Raw genomic sequence first — 18401 nt, 5'->3', positions numbered from 1 at the left:
GTCAAAATTAGACTTTAAAAAAACTCCACAAATCTTTAGGATGGCTCCACCATGGAAGCTGTTCTACCAGCCATTAAACATAGCCCATGTTTCCTCTTGATTTGGAACGGTTACTGTACATTCAATTAAGCATTGGACAACAAAGGAGGCTTGTGTTTAGAGGCTTTATGTTGGACAAAAAGAACACACTTGAATACGAGGCTCAGGTTCAGTGTATTGAAGCCCACCTAAGAGAAGCACCCAGGACCTGAGACTGAGGGAATGGGAATGTCCTGTGGAATTTCTCTCTCTCTCATTCGTCTAGTTCAGTTTGCATAAGTTAAATGCTGTATGCTCTTTGACCCACACAACTTGGCATGCTTAGGAGTGACCACAGTTTTGTACAAATTAATTTCTACAATCCTGAGAGGAAACTGACATAATTTTTACCAAGATGTGATGCCGAAGGTCACGTGGCTTGACAAATGAATGTTGTAAAGTATCAGAATGAGGTTTCCCTCTCTGGAGAGCTTTCAATTCAGGATAGGTTTTCACCTTTCCATATTGAAATGAATTTCATAATGAGTTACAGGGATTCTTATGTCTGGGGACGTTTTAAGGACTGTACTTGTCGATAGAAAGTGAAGATTGCAATTTTTTTCCCTTTTGTTTTTGGACTTGGTAATTGTGCATTCAGAATTTTCCAAGAGTGAATTGAGTTACAGCAAATGTTTTCTTGTCCTAAATACACTGTAGAGTAATGTCCTATTTTGTCCTCCCGAAACCCTGAAAATTGGATTTGTTGTAATATGAAAAATGAGTTAGCAGTAGTGATCCCCCCCCGCCCCCCGCCCCCCCCCCCCCCCCCCCCCCCCCGTTCATACGAGGATATTAGTCTGAAAGACAGCACTGGAATGGTTGTGGTACTAGGCAGAGGGACATTTAAACACCTTAGCATCTTTCTCTGAAGAGGTGGAAGAGAACAAAGCAAAGCAAATAACAGCGTAGAAAGTGGTCACTCTAGGCTGTGGCATGTCATAGGCGTGATAGCTCATATTATATTGAGTGTCACCAGGGAAATAATTGGTCTTGGCAAGGCTGCAGGGTGCCTCTTCTTCATTGAATAAAATTAGTTAGGTTGCCGGGACTCATGAATCATGGATGAAATGCTAGAGCTAAAAATGGCCAGTAAATAAAGATCTGGGACACATGAAAAGGTCATGTCCACACACTTGCTGTTTCCTTAGTGCTTCGGTCAGGGTTCATGTTCATTGAGCCAGTAGCCTTTTTTTGTTTTAATTCAACTTTTTATTTTGAGGTAGTTCACATGTAGTTTTAAGCAATAATAGAGAGAGATCCCATGCCCCTGTAACTGTTTTTCCTCAAAGGTAACTTCTTGCAAAATGTTAATACAGTATCACAACAGGATATTGACCTTGATGCACTTCCTGGAGGGCCAAGATACAGAGCATTTCCATCACCCAAAGGATTCCTCAGAGCTCCCTTTTACAGCTGCACCCACTTCTCTGCCTCTTCACCTCTGCTTAAACTGGCAACCACTAATCTGTAGTTTTATTTCAAGAATGTTGTGTCTGTGAAATCATATCTTTTGAATTGGCTTTTCTCACTCAGCATAATTCTCTGGAGACTCAGCCAGGTTTTTGCATATGTCAGTATTTATTCCTGAGCAGTATCCTGTGCGATGGATATACCACATCCAGCATGGTTACTCGCTTACCTGCTGAAGGACGTCTGGATTGTCTACAGTTTTTGACTTTCTGAATAAAGCTGCTACAGATATTCACACATACATTTTATGTATGAAAAATTTTATTTCTCTGGGATAAATGCTGAAGAGTGCAATTACTGGGTTATATGATAGTTTCATGTTTAGTTTTTAAAGAAGCTGCATAACTGTTTTCCACAGTGGCTGTAACATGCTATAGTCCCACCAGCAATGTATGGGTGACTCATTTTCTTTGCAGCTCCTCAGTATTTGGTTTGTCACTATTTTTTTAAAGCTTTTTGGATAGGCATGTAGTGATATCTCATTGTACTTTTAATTTGCATTTCCCCAATGGCTAATTATATGGAATATTTTCATGTTCTTATTTGCTATCTGTGTAGCCTTGTTGATGAAGTGTCTCTGCTGATGTGCTAAATGGATTGTTTTTCTACTGTTAAGTTCTGAGAGGTTTTTTATTTTTTACTTTATTTTTGATACTGCTATAGATGTCCCCATTCCCCTCTCCTTTGCCCATCTCCACCCAGCCCCCACCCCCCTTCCATCTCTGCCCATCACCACACTGTTGTCTGTGTCCGTCCATGGGCTATGCATATATACTGTATATGCTCTTTGGCTAACCCTTTCATCCAATTCCCAGTATCCATGCCTCTATTTAGATTTTGTCAGTTTAATTTTTCCCATGAGAATTCTTTATATATCCTATATATTAGTCCTTTGTTTGGATATGTAGTTTGCAAATATTTTCTCTCAGTCTGTATGCTATGTTTTCTTTCTATCCTTTTTACAGAACATTTTGCAGACAGAAATGATTAATTTTGATGAAATCTATCAGTTTTTGCGTTGATTAATCTCAATCAAAGCCAATCCCTGGACTCAGTCATCTTGCCCCTTCTTCTTAACCTAACCCCGTGGGGACGCAGGCATTGTCAATCAGCCCCCACGATGTAGCTCCCCTTCTAGGGATTCTAGGCTTTGCCTCGTGGCTCACAGTCCTTCAGAAAGTCAGATCAAATTCACCAAACCAAAGGCAAATTACAGTGAACAGGCACGAGGACACCACAGGCCAGTATACAGCTGGTTAGTGTCCCTTGGGATCCTTCTACCAAAGAAATTTCCCAACCTGCACCAGCCCAGACCTGCACATTCCTGTCTGGCCCAGCAATGAACCTGCTTGAAGGGCCTGAGGAACATGCCGGCATTTCCCCCAGTTCATCTAGCTTATTTCTAATTGCAACTTGAAGAATTTTTATCATGGCTGCGTTAAAGTCTTTGTCAATTCTAAAACATCTGTCATCTTGCTGTTGGAATCTGTTGATTGTGTTTTTTCATTCAGCTTGAGATCTTCCTGGTTCTTGGTATGATGAGTGGTTTTCGATCAAAACCTAGACATTTTTGTACTCTGTTATGAGTATCTGGATCTCATTTAAACCTTCTGTTTTTGACACCACTCCAGCAGGGGAAGGGGAGAGTTGTCACCTGGGGGTGGCTTCGGTGTTCCACCATCCCTTTGAGGCCTTAACATTTCCTTAGCATCCTCTCCGCAGTGGTTCCCAACCCTCTCTGCCCATTCAAGTCATCCATTGGAGCTATATCACAGCAATCTCTTCCTCCACCCTGGGATTTTGATTCAGTTGGCCTGGAGTGGAGCTTAGGCAGGTATTTTTTTAAAAGCTTCCCAGATAAGTGTTAATGAGCAGCTAGAGTTGAGAGACAGTGCTCTGCAGACAAAGAGAACCTGGATGTTGGACATCACATTATGGATTCCTACATTTTTAAAAGCCTTGGTCTCAGACTCATAGTTTTATGTGTATCTGTTCTCAGTGGGGTTGAGATGTGACTAGCCACAGGATAAACTTGGCCCATCTTCCTGGAGTGCCAGATTTGCCTGATACAAAAATCATTTTTCAAATTGCCTTGCCAAAAAAAGAAAAAAAGGCCTAAAAGTCAAAACAGATCTTTTGTAGAATAAAATGTAAAACTTGCATGCATTCTTAAAGGAAAAGATAAACAAGTGGGATTCTAGAGAAAGCTCCTATTCATGGTGAGCCACAACCCAAAGCTCTCCTACTGGGGTGACTTTGGTGGAACTGTTTTGAGATGCACCATGAAGGCCTGGGAGGCAAAATATTGCTGTCTCTGAGTGATGTTTATAACTCTCATTGTTATGTAACCTAGGTGACTGGATAATGTGATATTTTATAGTATGAAACAGTTTTACCTAAAAGACTTTACCGTTTTTTTATCATCCTCAACTGTCAAAATACTCATCCCCCTGAATACTGATATTTCTTCGCTTTTTATTTTTGGTCTGGAGCTCTGGGTGATGAGAGTCCCATGGCTCTGGAATTTGCAACGAAGGAAACACTTCTGTTCATTCTTAGAAGGTTAAACCAGGGAACTGCTGGATAATGAGAACTTTCTCAGCCTTTTTGTTTTCACTCCCAATCACTGTCAGCATAGATGAGCTCCGTTCTCTACGGCCACGGTTTGTAACACCAGTTAATAGACTTGTTGGGGACCTGTTTATTCCATGGGGATGCTTCTGACATTTGAAGAATGCCATTTCTCTCTAAAGTGAGCACTCCTTCCACACTAATGACTCTCTTTGTGGGAAGTTCTCACAGGAGATGGGTGCTTTCTCCCCTGCAGGGGTGCACTCTTGCAGAACTGACAAGTGTGTGCACCAGTGGCTCTCTTTTACTGTATAGTCATTGAAAAATGAATGTTTTCTCTTCACGTTTGGTTTTATGGAAGCGATCCAAAGCTTGATGAAAGCAAACTCACCTAATTCCAGCACCTATAGAAACCATATAAACCCTTCCCATCAGCATCCCTCCATTAAAATATAAAAGTTGGATACTATCTTTAAATTGAGTCGTGAACCTTTTGGTGGTGGTTGACTGCAGTGGTTTCATTTTATCCCTGAAACACATGACTTTGAAGCTGGACTTCAGAAACAACATGGCTCATGAGGTTAAGAGCGTAAGGAAGTGTGGGGACGGTGGGCAGACTGCCTGGGTTCTGATCCTGCTTCTGCCCCTTGCTAGCCAGGCAAGTGACTTAACTTTTCTGTATCTCAGTTCCCCCTTCTTTAAAAAGGGGATAAGATTTTTATGGAGATGTCATGAGTTAATACACTGAAAGCTCTCAAACAGTACATGGAATATAACAATGAATGAATTAGCTATTTGTATTGTTTTAATGGATATAAAATGCATCCAGTTTCTGCAAACTTTGCATCTATGTGAAAATAAATTACACAGTTCATTTGTCTGCATAGTAACCAGAGTGAATTGTATTACATGTGGATTCGGAGCCAGGCAACTTCTTGAAATTCTTTAGCAGCTTCCATTACACTTTGAATAAGTCCAAACTTTTTACCATGGCCCACTAAGCCCTATAAGATGCATGAGATATGACCTGGTTCTTTCCCATTCTTTCCAGTACCATCTGTTATTGATCCTCTTCGTGAGGCATCTTCAGCCACACAGGGCTTTCCTTTCTCCAGTGCATCCTACACTTTCCTGCTTTAGGGCCTTTGCACCTAGTGTTGCCTGCGCCTGGAAGGTTTCCCTCCTCTCATGACTAGTGCACGCTCAACTCAGACATCCCCTCCGGAAAGGGCTTTCCTTAACTATCTGCTTCTTTCCTTTCAGTAACTATCCTGGTCAATAGTTATGTATTTTTTTACTGGCTTATTGTCCCCTCCCTCTACTAGAAGATAAACTCCATGAGGGGTGTGTTGCCAACTGATTTAAACCAGTCTGGTCTTCCAGCATTGTTGGATTCTTTTGGTCAGTATTGGTAGCCTGTAGAATAGAGAAATAAAATAGGTAGGTGCTATACATTCCTTCCTTCACTCTCTTGCTCCCAGCTGGTAAATTACACTAAAAACAATTTCTGATCTTTTTTTAAAAATATTTTTTTATTGCCGAAACCGGTTTGGCTCAGTGGATAGAGCGTCGGCCTGCGGACTGAAGGGTCCCGGGTTCGATTCCGGTCAAGGGCATGTACCTGGGTTGCGGGCACATCCCCAGTGGGGAGTGTGCAGGAGGCAGCTGATCGATGTTTCTCTCTCATCGATGTTTCTAACTCTCTCTCTCTCTCCTTTCCTCTCTGTAAAAAATCAATAAAATATATTTTAAAAAAATATTTTTTTATTGATTTCATAGAGGAAGGGAGAGGGAGAGAGAGATAGAAACATCAATGATGAGAGAGAACCATGACCTCTTGGTTCATAGGTCAGCACTCAACCACTGAGGCATGCCGGCCGGGTCAATGTCTGGTCTTAAGGCAGGGCTACACTGACTTACTAGCAAGCAGGCACAATCAAGAGCCACCTGCAGTCTCCTCTCTGTGAACGAGTCCCCCGTCTCTGTCCTTGGGCACCCTGAGTAGCACTAGCAGGGAAGTGCAGGTGCAGTGAGGACGTTCTCATGAGGAAACCATCTGGCTGTGACTGGGTTCAAGCTACAGTCTAAGGCCTGAGAGAAGCGGGACTGGTTCCAGAGCCTGAGTGCCGCCCTGCAGGTGTCAGGTGCTCGGCCTGGCCAGGTTTTTCATGTCTTGTTCTTGCAGAGATGGTGGAATCTGTGCAATCTTAACCAGCCACATAGCTTCAACACCACTCATATATACCGCAAATGAAAATTACCTTTGTTAATTAACAAAGCGTTTGCTGTATTTTAAAATAATGACATTTAAAGTGCTAAGCAGGAGTGTGAAACTAATAACAGTGCTTGAAATGCCAGGGTGTCCATAAGTCTTAATATGAAAATACACATGCAATATGCATTGTTTATACCACAAGTTTTCCCAAATTACAGAAATGTAATAGATAGGGACCTTGTCTGTTTTATGTCCTACAGTATGTCTATCACTTAAAATAGTACTTAGTTCATGATAGGTGTTTCATGAATGAACACAATTATTTCTGGCAGAAAAATAATGTGTTCTAAACAATGAACTTACAAACGTTTAGAGTAAAACCAGTTTTTATTTTTTTTTTTAGCAAAACTGATTTTTAAGTTGATGATTTGTAGCTTGAAAAAAATCAACCTTTTTCTAAAAATCCATGAATATTTGTATTTCATCTTAAGTTGATTTGGTTATCAATCATAATGTCTGGTTTTATCAGGAGGACATTTTATGAATATGGGAAACTGAGCACATCCAATGCTACCCATATACTGAAAAATGGTGTGAAAATGACAAAAGATATTTTTTAAAGAAAAAAATCCTTAATATTCAAGAAAGATATAGAAAGCCATGACAGATGAAAACTGCAGTGATTCCTGAAAGAGGGAAAAGTTGCGAGTTCTGTAGAGACGTAGAAATGAGTAAGAGAGGGAGCAGAGGACTGCTGCAGGGGAGAACAGTTCTGCAGACCTGGAGCCCAGAGCTGGGAAGCAGCAGAAGCAGGTCGGCGCCCTTGGGTGCTCATCAGAGACTAATGCAGAGCTGGGAGGCCAGAGAGCCTTTCCCAGAAGTCAGTGGCTTTTGCTTCAGGCTAAAGTGGGCCAAGGGGTCTGTGCCCAGGTGTCACCGTGTTCCACTAGAAAGGTGGGGACTCCCAGATGATAAGCTGCCCCACCTCCCTGACAGCATTTTGCCGTCTCCTAGCAACTTCCAGTGGCAGGCTTGTACTTTCTCAATATTTCTTCAGATGTACATGGAGATAAAACAGCTCTCATACGGGTTTTGTAAATATTAAATAAGTGAATGGAAAAAATACTCAGCATAGCACACGGTGCTCATTATATAAATAAGTGTTCATTGAGCCCCAACTTTGTTAATGGTGTGTATTCAGTGCCATGTAGATATAAGTGAGTACTATGAGGCATTGCCTCTCAAGTAGTGAAACACATATGAATGAATTAATTTAGCTTTTTGTGGCTGTCATTTCATGAGCCATATTTCTTAACATTAAACTAGGATCATTTTGTCATAAATTATTTAATAAAAATACAGCATGTGAAAATAAAGTCACATGATTTATGGCTATTACAAATAAACTCCTAAATACACACATATGTTATTTATTCATTAAAGAAATACCATGTCTGGCCTTGGCCCATGTGGCGTGGTTGGTTGGAGCATCATCCCATACGTCAAACGATGGTGGGTTCTATTCCTGCTCAGGGCACACACCTAAGTTTTGGGTTCAGTCTCCGGTCTGGGCATGTGTGGGAGATAACCGATTGATATCTCTCTCTCTCTCTCTCTCTCTCTCTCTCTCTCCTTTCCCTTCCTCTCTTAAAAGAAAAGGAAAGAAATGCTGTGTCTAGATCTGATTATGTAGCTATGTTTTCAAGTCCCCGAACAGAAGAACATCTCTACAAGAGAAACAGCCTTCCTTTGAAAATCTATTCAGAGCCAATGACGTACATTGACTTGACTTTTGGTATTGTTGTTTTGTTTGTAGTCATAATGAAGGAAAAGATAGTATTTTCAGGGCTTATCAAAGTTTTTACCTCCAATAATTTTTCTTTAGGTTCTCTTTGTTTACCAGTCATTTGATCCAAATCTGGATAGTATTCAAAATACCCCTCAAATGTTTTAATAACACTAACTTTTGCTTTAATAAGTCAAATTCCTTTCATTAAGGGTCTTTGACTCAGCAAATGTTTCTTGTGTCTGTGTTCACTGAGAGTACAGTGCTGACTGGGATGTGGTGCCTGCCCTCTGGCAGTTTGCAGTATGTTGGAGGCAGCACACAAACAGGTGATTTTACTTAAGGAATCCAAGAAAGCTTTCTGGAGGAGATGTCACTGAGACCAGAAGAGTGAACGTGACTTTTTCAAGGAAAGAAAGGTACAAGGAGAATTCCAAGAAGATCAAACAACATGAACAAAGACACAGAGACAGGAAATGGCATGGGGGAAATGCATGAAGGTGACAGTGATCAATTCTGTATTATTAGAGAATGATGAGCAGTAGAGAAGAGTTGGAACATAAGGCTGGAGAAGTCGATGGGGCCTGTAAGGGGAGAACCTTTTTGTTCTATTTTTAATTAATGGAAGGTCTCTTTAAAGGTTTTGACTAGGCTGGTGATAGACATTCGTGTTTTCAGTAGATTTTACAGGGCTGTGCAGGGAAGGGAAATTAGAGAGGTTTGCACTAGAAGCAGGAAGCTCTGTTAGGAGACTTGGCAATGGTCCGGGTGAGAGACAATAAGATCTTGAACTAGTGCTTGGAAATCTGTATGGAAAGGAAGGGATGGATTTTTTAAATATTTAGGAGATAAGACTTGAAAGATTGGGTGATGATTGGATGTTGGAAATGAAGGAGGAAGAGATTAGGAGGACTTGAGATTGCTGGCTCGAGAGACTAATGGTGACCAGGGTACCATTGGGGCATGTTGAGTCTGAAACACTGGATGGCAAGCAGCCTTCAAAATAGACATCTGCAGCTGGAGAAAAGACTCAGGAGCCTTCAGTGAAAGATGAGAGCTAGGACTGTGGTAGTCTGCTACCACTGTCTGCTCCAAGGAGGACATGGAGAGAGTGAGAATGGGGGCAAAGGGAGAGGGGGATGCAAGAGAATTGGGAGACAGGACTGAGAAGGCTGAGAGGAAGACAGAGGTAGTAATGAAATAGAACCATTAGGGACAGCAGCAGTTGAGGCATAGGCAGAGAAATGCTGAGTAAGCAGAATGGTCAGAGAGACCAGAACAACCAGAAAAGAAAATCTAGCCTCATAGTAGCCATGGGAAGGAGAGGTCAGTGGTATCAAACATGGTAGAGCAGGCCAGTGAGACATAGGCTGAGTGAGTTTGGCATGTGCAAGAAATGGGTGTCCTTTGGGAGAGCAGGTGCAGTAGAATGGGGGTATCGGGCCTCGGCTCAAGAAAGGGAGGGAACAGGAAGTAGAGTTGCAGGAAGCTAGCTCACCACAGGCTCTTTCAAGTGAGAAAGAAAGCAGTGGAGTGGTAGTTGTAGGGACTTCTGTAGGGACCAGGGAGATTTGTGTTGGTTATTATTTTTTAAGGAGTTGAGTGACTAAGATGTGTATATATTGTCTAGAAAGAAAGAGTAAGCCAGTGGGGCAAGAAGGTGATAGAGGAGGAGAGAGGACAACAGATGGGGCAGGTACCAGAGGAGGTGGGAGGGAGTGGTATCAACTACACTTTGTTAGGAATGGCCTCAAGCAAGAGGAGGAATCAGAATCTTACAAGGAGAGGCAGAGATGAGATACATATGAAGACTCTTCATTAAAAGGCCAATCTATTCTGAAATACTTCTCATATCTGTAAAGATAACAATTGAGTATTAAGATTAATAAAAGACTTAAAAGCTAAAAAAATATTGTTTCTTTGCTGCTTTCAAATTATTATATACCACACTTTTTTTTAAAGGAATTATCAGTTTGTTAGGTCATATGGAAAACCAGATGGACTGAGCCCCCAAACGGTGCCAGCCTAGGCCATAAGCTTTATGAGCTCTTTTTCCCCTCAAAGTAGTCTCTGTACAGAGCTCTTTTGATAAGTTAAGTACAATTGTTGATCATCTCCTAATTTTAGAAATAACAGTATTAAGTCATTTGCTTTGTATTCCTGGTAAGGTAAACATCATAGTTCATTGCCACACTGCTGCAAAGATTTGATTCTGGGGGATAGTATTTGGTGGTTTTTACTTGATGGAGTAGGAAGTTCATGGTTTGTTAAAATAGGTACTTGGGACTTTATTGACAGCACAATCATAATGAAATGTAAATGTTATTCCTGTGGTCCTTCAACCTTTTATATTCTAATTGTATTTCTGAAAAAAATTGGTGTTTTTACTAAATGCAAAGGTATCTGCACACAGTACATTTAGTTGACGATTTGTTCAGTGCTTACTGTGTTGCCAGTACAGTGCTTGTCTGGGAGAAGGTCAGAGGAAATAGGGAGGCATCTCCACGTCCTGGAAGGAGCTGCTAATGGAACCCTGCCAGCCGGGGAATGTGGAGTGGTAGCTCCATAGAGAAGCCAGGAGCACCGAGGCAGGAGGGGAGGGCAGGGCAGGGTGGGGCTGAGGGCCTTTCCTAAGGAGATTTATGCAAGTGGTAGTTGATAAGGGAAGATAAGTCCGGTGTTTATATAAACATAGAAGCACTAGTGCCTCATTAAAGTCTCAGAGACAAGAGGTTTTATAGGCTCTTAAGTAACAGAATTTTTTTTTTTTTTTAAGAAATGGAGTGAAATGTAAATGAAGTTTTATTTTGGTCTCAATCTATCAAGAGTAGATTCAAGGTTCAGCACTGGAGCTTAGGAAGTGTTGGGCAGGATGATCCAGGGGTTAGGATCTTACTTGTTAGAACGCAGGCGCACTCTGTCCTGTGTTGACATGGGGGTGTCAGGCAGAGCTGAGTGATCAGTCTGGCTGTTGATAGAAGTCTTGGGACCTTGGCCTCTTTTGGCCCTCTCTTTAATGTGAAAAGATTAGCCTCATCGGTGTCTGTTTCTGAGGGCTCTTCAGGGTCAGGTGCAAAGATGTGCCTGTGTGAGCTTTCCCTGCATCAGAGTCATGCTGTGACCTGTAGACAGATGGCCTGTTTTGTCCCTTGTTCAGGTATATACCTTAAGTGCCTACTGGGAGGTTTGTGTGGGATCTAAGATTGTTTCTGTAAATCCCTGCCTTCAAAGAGCTTACAGTACAAAATAAGACACAAGAACAAATAGCAAAATGCAAGTAGCTACATGAAGTACGTGAGCTTGGCTTGCCTTTCTTCCTGAACGGCTCATCTGTCATTTGCCTGTACAAACCCATTTTCCATCCTGATCCATTCTGCTCTGTGCCCTGGGACATTGACCCTTGTGGGTGACATCAACTTCTTTGCCTTCTGGTCTCTTTGGTTTTGGCCCGTGGAAGGCTGTAGCAGGAGGTCAGAGGGCAGGAAGAGAGTGAGGTAGGAATGTCTGTTCCTTCATCCTCCTGTCAGGTGGCCCTTCCCCGTTCACTGTTTCCCTCTGGGTTCCAGCAATGCCTTTCAAACCTGGTGTGGAATAGCTCCTCATGGTTGCCAGTGCCAAGGAACTGCACTATGTTGGGTTGGTTCCTCTGCCCACGCCTTGGCAGACATCTCCTTGATTACATTCTCCTCAGTCATTCTGTTTTCTGCTGGGACCTGACTGATCACACTTTTCATTTTCTAAAAACAATTATAGACAACTTACAAAAAAGGACAAATATACTACCCAAAATTTACATGCAAATACAGCATAAATGGTGTCAGAGGTAAAGAAATTATCTGAGTGAAATAGGGGAAAATACTGACATGCACTTTTACTAGAAATTGCTGAATGTGCATACAGTTGTAACAGTTTACGTTTGGCCAGGAAACTTAATGTTTAAATTTTAAGACTATAAGAATAATCAAAGATATAGATAAAGCCATCTGCGATTAGAAAATATAATAAGCCATTAGCTGAGATTTGGAGTGAGCCCTCAGACTCGATATCATTTATACTGTATTTATTGTTTCAAAAATGATGAGTTATCTTAAGGATGGTAATGTATTGAAGAGGGGGGGCAAAGACCGTTGTTAATGATTACTTTAGAGAACATTAGTTGAGTGCTGAAGACTTACCAGTTCTTAAAGGTTTCATTTTTAGATGTGTCAACATTAACCTTTGTGGAATTGATATTAGTGGTAAACTGAGGTCAAGTTTTGGTTGACTTTTAAAATTAATGGTCAGTTTGTTTTATAATTCTGAAACAGGATCCTTAGTCTAATGGTAGACTAACCCATTTGGCTTGGTATTGTCAACAAGCCTAAGAATTTAAAAGTTTTCCTTGATCGGTTGGCTTAACGAGAAAGAAGAAAAAAAATGTCAACATATTAAAACATTTTTAGAATCATTTTCTTATTTTCTCTGATACTTACCTTTACGAATGTATTGGATTTCTATTGGACCTATAGTCTGGATAAAAGTTTTTAAAATGTAATAAGTAGTTATAGAGTTCAAATAGATATTTTGAGATTTGAAACATGGTGTTATCCTTGCTATGATATATCATCTTCACTAGGGTGGTTATTATTTTTCATTAAAAGGCCAATCTCTTCTGAAAGTTTACTTTTCATATCTGTAAAGATAATAATTGAGTAATAAGATTAATAAAAGACTTGAAAGCTACAAAAATATTGTAGCTATATCATAGTAAGGATAACTTTCAAGTGGTGTATGATATACGATGTACATTTAAAATAAACTCATTAAGGCATTCAGAGACATTTTTTCCTGCTTACCCCTGAAACTGAAGCAGAAAGTAAGTTGTTTCAAATTCAAAATTCAATCAATAATTGTTATTCCAACCATATTAAGATTAGAGAGCATAAGGAAGTGAAAGCTTTTGAAATCAGCTGTCGTAGATAATTGGCTGCCTCTGGCAGTGTAGAAAGATGGCAATTTCTCTAAGCACACACTCAATGGAAAATATGATGAATTACTTATCTCTGGTGTTCACTCTGTCTTTGTTGGACCCATTAGAAAAACTGGAAGGAAACTCTCTGGATTCTTTTTTTTTTTTCCTCCTTCTACTTTATACATTTATTTTTTTTATTTCTATTTTTAAAATTTTGTTTTATTGCTTAAAGTTTTACAAAGAGTATTACATATGTCTCCTTCCCCCGCCCCTCCCCCCCCCCCCTCCTTGACATTCCCCCGGCCTCCCTTACCCCCCAGTGTCTTATGTCCCTCTCTGGATTCTTTAAGTAATATATGCATGCACATACATCTTTTAAAAACAATTTTGAGGTCTAATATATAGGACAGTACACAGATCTTACATAGCTGGATGAATTTTCACATATAGATACGATTGTGTAAACACCATCCAGATCAAGACACACAACATTTTCAGTACCAAAGAGGCTCCCTGTGTCCCTTTTCAAACAGTATCCCCCTCCTCCCTCCACTCCCTCACTCAGAGGTAAACCGCTCTTCTTCCAGCACTGAACATTAATTTGGCCTATTTATGACATTGTATAAATGGAATAATAAGATGTGTATTCTTTTGTGTCTGGCTTCTTTTACTGAGCATTACTTTGGTATTTTTCATGTTATTGCCTGTGGCAGAAGTTTTTTTCTTTTTTCTTTTCAGTTTCTGTGTGGTATTCCATTGTCTGATTATAATACGATTTATCTATTGTGCTATTGATGGATAGTATTTAGCTGTTATACATAAAGCTATTCTAAACACTCATACATGTACTTTTTTTTTTTTTTTTTTTTTTTGGCGGGAGGGAGGAATCAGTCCTGTGTTTTTATTAAAGAGAGTTAGAAAGAGACTACACCTCAAGGGATGAGATACTGGCCAGAAAGGTGGGGTGGACTCAGGTCCTGGGGATTCAAGGGCAGGTTGATGGACTGGGAGGGGCCAAGGAGACCAGGTCCTGGCAGCAGTTGAGGAGGTGCCTGAGGGTGAACTTTCAGGCACTGGGGTGATCAGCTGGTTCTGCAGGAGTCACAGGGTAGGTTGGGTTGGCCTGGAATCTCCCTGAGGCCATCCTGCCTTGTCTACTTAGATCATCCACTGGTCCTGATCCTGGTTGTTGCCTTCCCTGTCCACCTTATTGACCTCTCCATCATCAGGTGACTCATTGTAGTCATTCATCTCGTCCATGTCCTGCATGTCCTCATCATCCTCTGAGTCCTCTTCACTATCCTCATTGTCATCTTCATCCTCCTCTTCCTCATCATCATGGTGCTCTGAGGCCAGCTTGCCAATAGGTACCAGGTTGTTGTCTTTCTCTGCGATGCTGTGGAGCCAGGCTTCACATAGCTTGATGGCTGCTGTTCTTGCTGCTGCAGCTCTGTCTCTTCCACACAAGGCCGATCCAGATTAAACCACAGAGTTTCAGTCACACGGGGGAAGAGGGAGGGAAACAAGGTGGACATGGCTCCTAGATATGATAATGACCGTGAGGCTGACCAACAGGAATCCACATTTTTTTTGGTGGAAATATGCACTCATTTCTCATATATCTATATTAGCTAGAAGATACTATCAAATGGTTTTCCAAAGTGGATATACCAATTTACATTCCATCTAGCAATACATGAGAATTCTGGTTGCTCCATATACTTACCAACACTTAGTATTATCAGTCTTTCAAATTCTTGCTATTCTAATGGGTGATTTTTTTCTTACATGATTACAAGAAGATTTTAGTTCTCCTAATTATCCATGTACTTACTTCAGTATCTAAGATTAAGAATTTCATTGCTGCGTGACAGTTATAATACCTGTCTCTGGGTGATTTATCTCTTCTAGTTTATTCACAATTCCATAGGAATATTTGTAAACTAGAAATTAAATGATAAAATTAAGCACTATGACCAATCCTTACTGAAAAGGATAGAAAAAGGAGAAGTAAAGAAAAATAAATTTCATGGGTGTACATGTATGTATGTGTGTATGGGTATATATACATACACACACCTTCTCCTTGATGGAAAGGATCCAGTGTAATTCATCTGCCCACCAAGTGGCCGTCCGATCCTTCAGGGGAATGGCTGTTTTGGGCACTGAAGATTGGTTTCTGCTGCCGGCAGGTTAGGTGCTCGTCGTTGGGAGGAGCTGTGTTAGCCTTGTGAGAAGTCCTTGTTGAGTCCATGCATAGCCTCTCTACTGCCACCATAGCCACTTCTACTTGGTCTATTGAGGAAGCACTGGGGTGGCTGGTGAAAGAGGATGACATCTAATTTGTTCACTTGATTACTGAGAGGCCCTTTGGTGTACATTCACATGGGACAAAGTGTGTTTTACACTCATTGTGCTCCTTCTGAAAGGTCCACCCATATACCTCTCCCCTAGACCTCCTTCCTCTCTCTTCCAATATTGTTTTTTTTCCCAAGTTCTTGACCATCCAGGTTAACCATTAGTCTTTGCCCATGACTCAGTATAGATCCCTAATTTTAGCCATTTCTCAATGTAGATAAAGTGGACAAGAAAATGTACTGGTCACAGCTGTGTCTGCTGGGACAGTTTCTCTTCAGAAAGTATTTCAGGAATGCCCTTTTTTGGAGATGTAAGGCTGTTTGCTGTGTGCCTGATATCATGAACACCATCTCTAAGCCAGGCCCAAGTTCCTTCTCACTCAGCTGGTCACAAGGAACTCTCCATGCAGCTATAGGTCTGGTAAGTAGGAGCAGGTGTTCGAGGTGTTTGAGCCTCTCTGCTTGTGTAATTTCTGTGCCTTGTTGACCTGCTTTAGCCCGTTCTTGTATACCTTTACCTTTTGATGATTGATTGCTTCTACATAGGCCCAACCTTATGGCTTGGTGGGTCAGATAACATTCACATCATTATGGGCAGATCAGTTCACACAGTCACTGGATATCCTTTAATCTGGCTCTGCCAAAGCCTAGTTACAAGTCAGGAGTCATTTCTTAAAAGCACAGTTATCTGCAAAAGAGGAAACGACTTTGTTTCAGAACCCTAGACGTTTGTGCTGTGATTCTCTAGATTCTAGTGGATTCTACAAATTGGATCCACTGTGTCCTAAGATGCAAGTAGCATAGGAGTTTGTGCTGCAGATCAGACATACTCCATAACCATATCTTGCTCAGGACCTTTCTCAACACTGGTGGTATTATAGGTTACCTAGTAAAAAAACGTCAGAATGTTGAAATGTGGTCTGTATTATCTTTAAAATGCAAAGAGGCCCACCCTAGCCGGTTTGGCTCAGTGGATAGAGCATCAGCCTATGGACTGAAGGGGCCCAGGTTTGATTCCCGTCAAGGGCATGTACCTCGAGGCTGGGGTGGGAGACAACCAATCAGTGCATCTCTTTCACACTGATGTTTCTCTCTCTCTCCCCCTCCCTTCTATTCTCTCTGAAAATCAATGGGAAAATGTCTTCGGGTGAGGATCAACAAAAACAAACAAACAAAAATCAAAGAGGCCCATGAAGTGCTGTGCCTCTTTCAGTAATAAGCGGTTCAGAGTCCAGCAACTTGCATTTCACTCTGGAGTGGACATTCCAACATGTTTCAGACTGGATCCCCAGAAACTTTACTGGGATTGTAGCCCTTGAATTTTCATGTTATTTTCTTTTTTCATCATCAAGCTTGGATGCTTTTTACTAGGACATCTAAGGGATTTGTTACTCGCTGTTCATCAGGTCCAGTCAGCATGGTGTAATCAATGTGTGGACTAGTTTGATATTCTATAGGAAGTGAAGACAAGCAAATCTCTCTAATTATGGTAAAGACAAGTGTTGTTATAGCCCTATAGGCAGGAATGTGAAAGTGTACTCTTAGCTTTGACTTGAAGTAAATGGCTTCTTGCCTTTCTTGCGTATTGATAAAGCATTTTCCAGATGAGCAGCTTCATATCAGGTGTCAGGAGCTAGATTTGCTCCAGAAAAGGTAATTCATTTGGTAAATTAGTCACATTGGAACTACTGCCTCAATTGGTTTATGATAGTCCATAGCCATTCTCCACGATCTATCTGCTTCTGCACAGTCCAGAGAGGTAAATACAATATTAATGTGATAGGAATTGCAACCCTTGAAAATGTCAAGTTTTTGATAGAAGTGTGAATCTCTCCAGTTTTTTCATGGATGTGGTATTTCTTCTGGCTTACTATCCTTGTAGAGAGGGGATGTTCAGAATCTTTCACTTGGTCATTCCTATCATAATAGCCTATACTCCATCAGAGAGCCATTGTGGTAATTCTACCAGGGGTCGAGTATGTTTACTAATAATACATTCAGAATTGTAAAATAGCCATAAGGTGGGTCCATGGATTATTGGACCCACTGTGAGATGGAAGAGGCCAAAACTTCATGAATCACCTGACTACAATAAACTTGACTTTTCAAAACAAATAAAAATTTCCCACCTCCCTCAATGCTCTTGCTCTTCTAGGTTACCTTTTCCCTTTATCATTCCCTTATTTTCGGAATGTCTTGAAAGAATAGTCTCCATTTGGATTTATTACTTCATCACCTGTAAGAAATAGATAATTCTATTTGGGGGGTACATTGACAAATATCAGTGTGTGTGTGTGTGTGTGTGTGTGTGCATGTGTGTGTAAATAAAAACCGTGTTTTCTTGATTGTGCATCCCCATAGGATGATGTCCTCATTCCCTTTTCCTGTTTTGACAAACTTCAACATTCTTCATCTCTCTTCAGTCTTACTCCCACACCTGCCAATCTCATGAAACTATCTCTTCTCATCATTAGTGACCTCTAAGTGCCAGATTGGTGCTCTGCAGTGTCATTTGAAGTTGTTACCACTCCTGCTTTCCTGAAACTTTCTACTATGTTGGGTCCATGACACCACTCTCTCTGGTTCTTCTCTTTGCTCTCATTACTTCACAGAATCCTCTGCACGCTCCTCCTGTCTCACCACAGTTCTCATTATACTCAAGCGTACCTATTTGGACCTTGTCTTGCAACTCCTGCATTTAAAAATCCTCACCGTCAATCCTGGTGTTTGATGTGAATATTGTGCTTCAAAGCATCATAGAATGGGGTGAGGTGCTAGTGTGATTCTGTACCGGGAATAAATAATTTGTTTGGGGATCCCTTGAAACACGTTTTCCATTTGCACATATGCTGCTGAATGGACAGATGGAATCCCTAATAGATGTTTGGGCCTCACTGTTGAGGTACATTGTCTCTCTCCACAAACACCTGAGTGCCTCATTAGTATCACTGTCACGTCACTCATCACAAACTG

At 41.1% G+C, this 18401-nt stretch overlaps 1 protein-coding gene and 1 pseudogene across 2 annotated transcripts in view; one reads left to right on the top strand and one right to left on the bottom strand.

Annotated features, from left to right (window-relative positions):
* The window catches only part of EPB41L4A (erythrocyte membrane protein band 4.1 like 4A), a 215998-nt gene that overhangs the window by 31528 nt on the left and 166069 nt on the right, over positions 1-18401 (top strand). The window lies entirely within an intron of this gene.
* Positions 14091-14615, bottom strand: LOC139008135 (anaphase-promoting complex subunit 15 pseudogene; annotated as a pseudogene).

Source organism: Myotis yumanensis, unplaced genomic scaffold, assembly GCF_028538775.1.
Source record: "Myotis yumanensis isolate MYYU_CA2020_CCGP unplaced genomic scaffold, mMyoYum1.0.hap1 SCAF_4, whole genome shotgun sequence".
NCBI classification, from domain to species: Eukaryota; Metazoa; Chordata; class Mammalia; order Chiroptera; family Vespertilionidae; genus Myotis; species Myotis yumanensis.
This window is presented reverse-complemented; position numbering and strand designations above follow the sequence as displayed.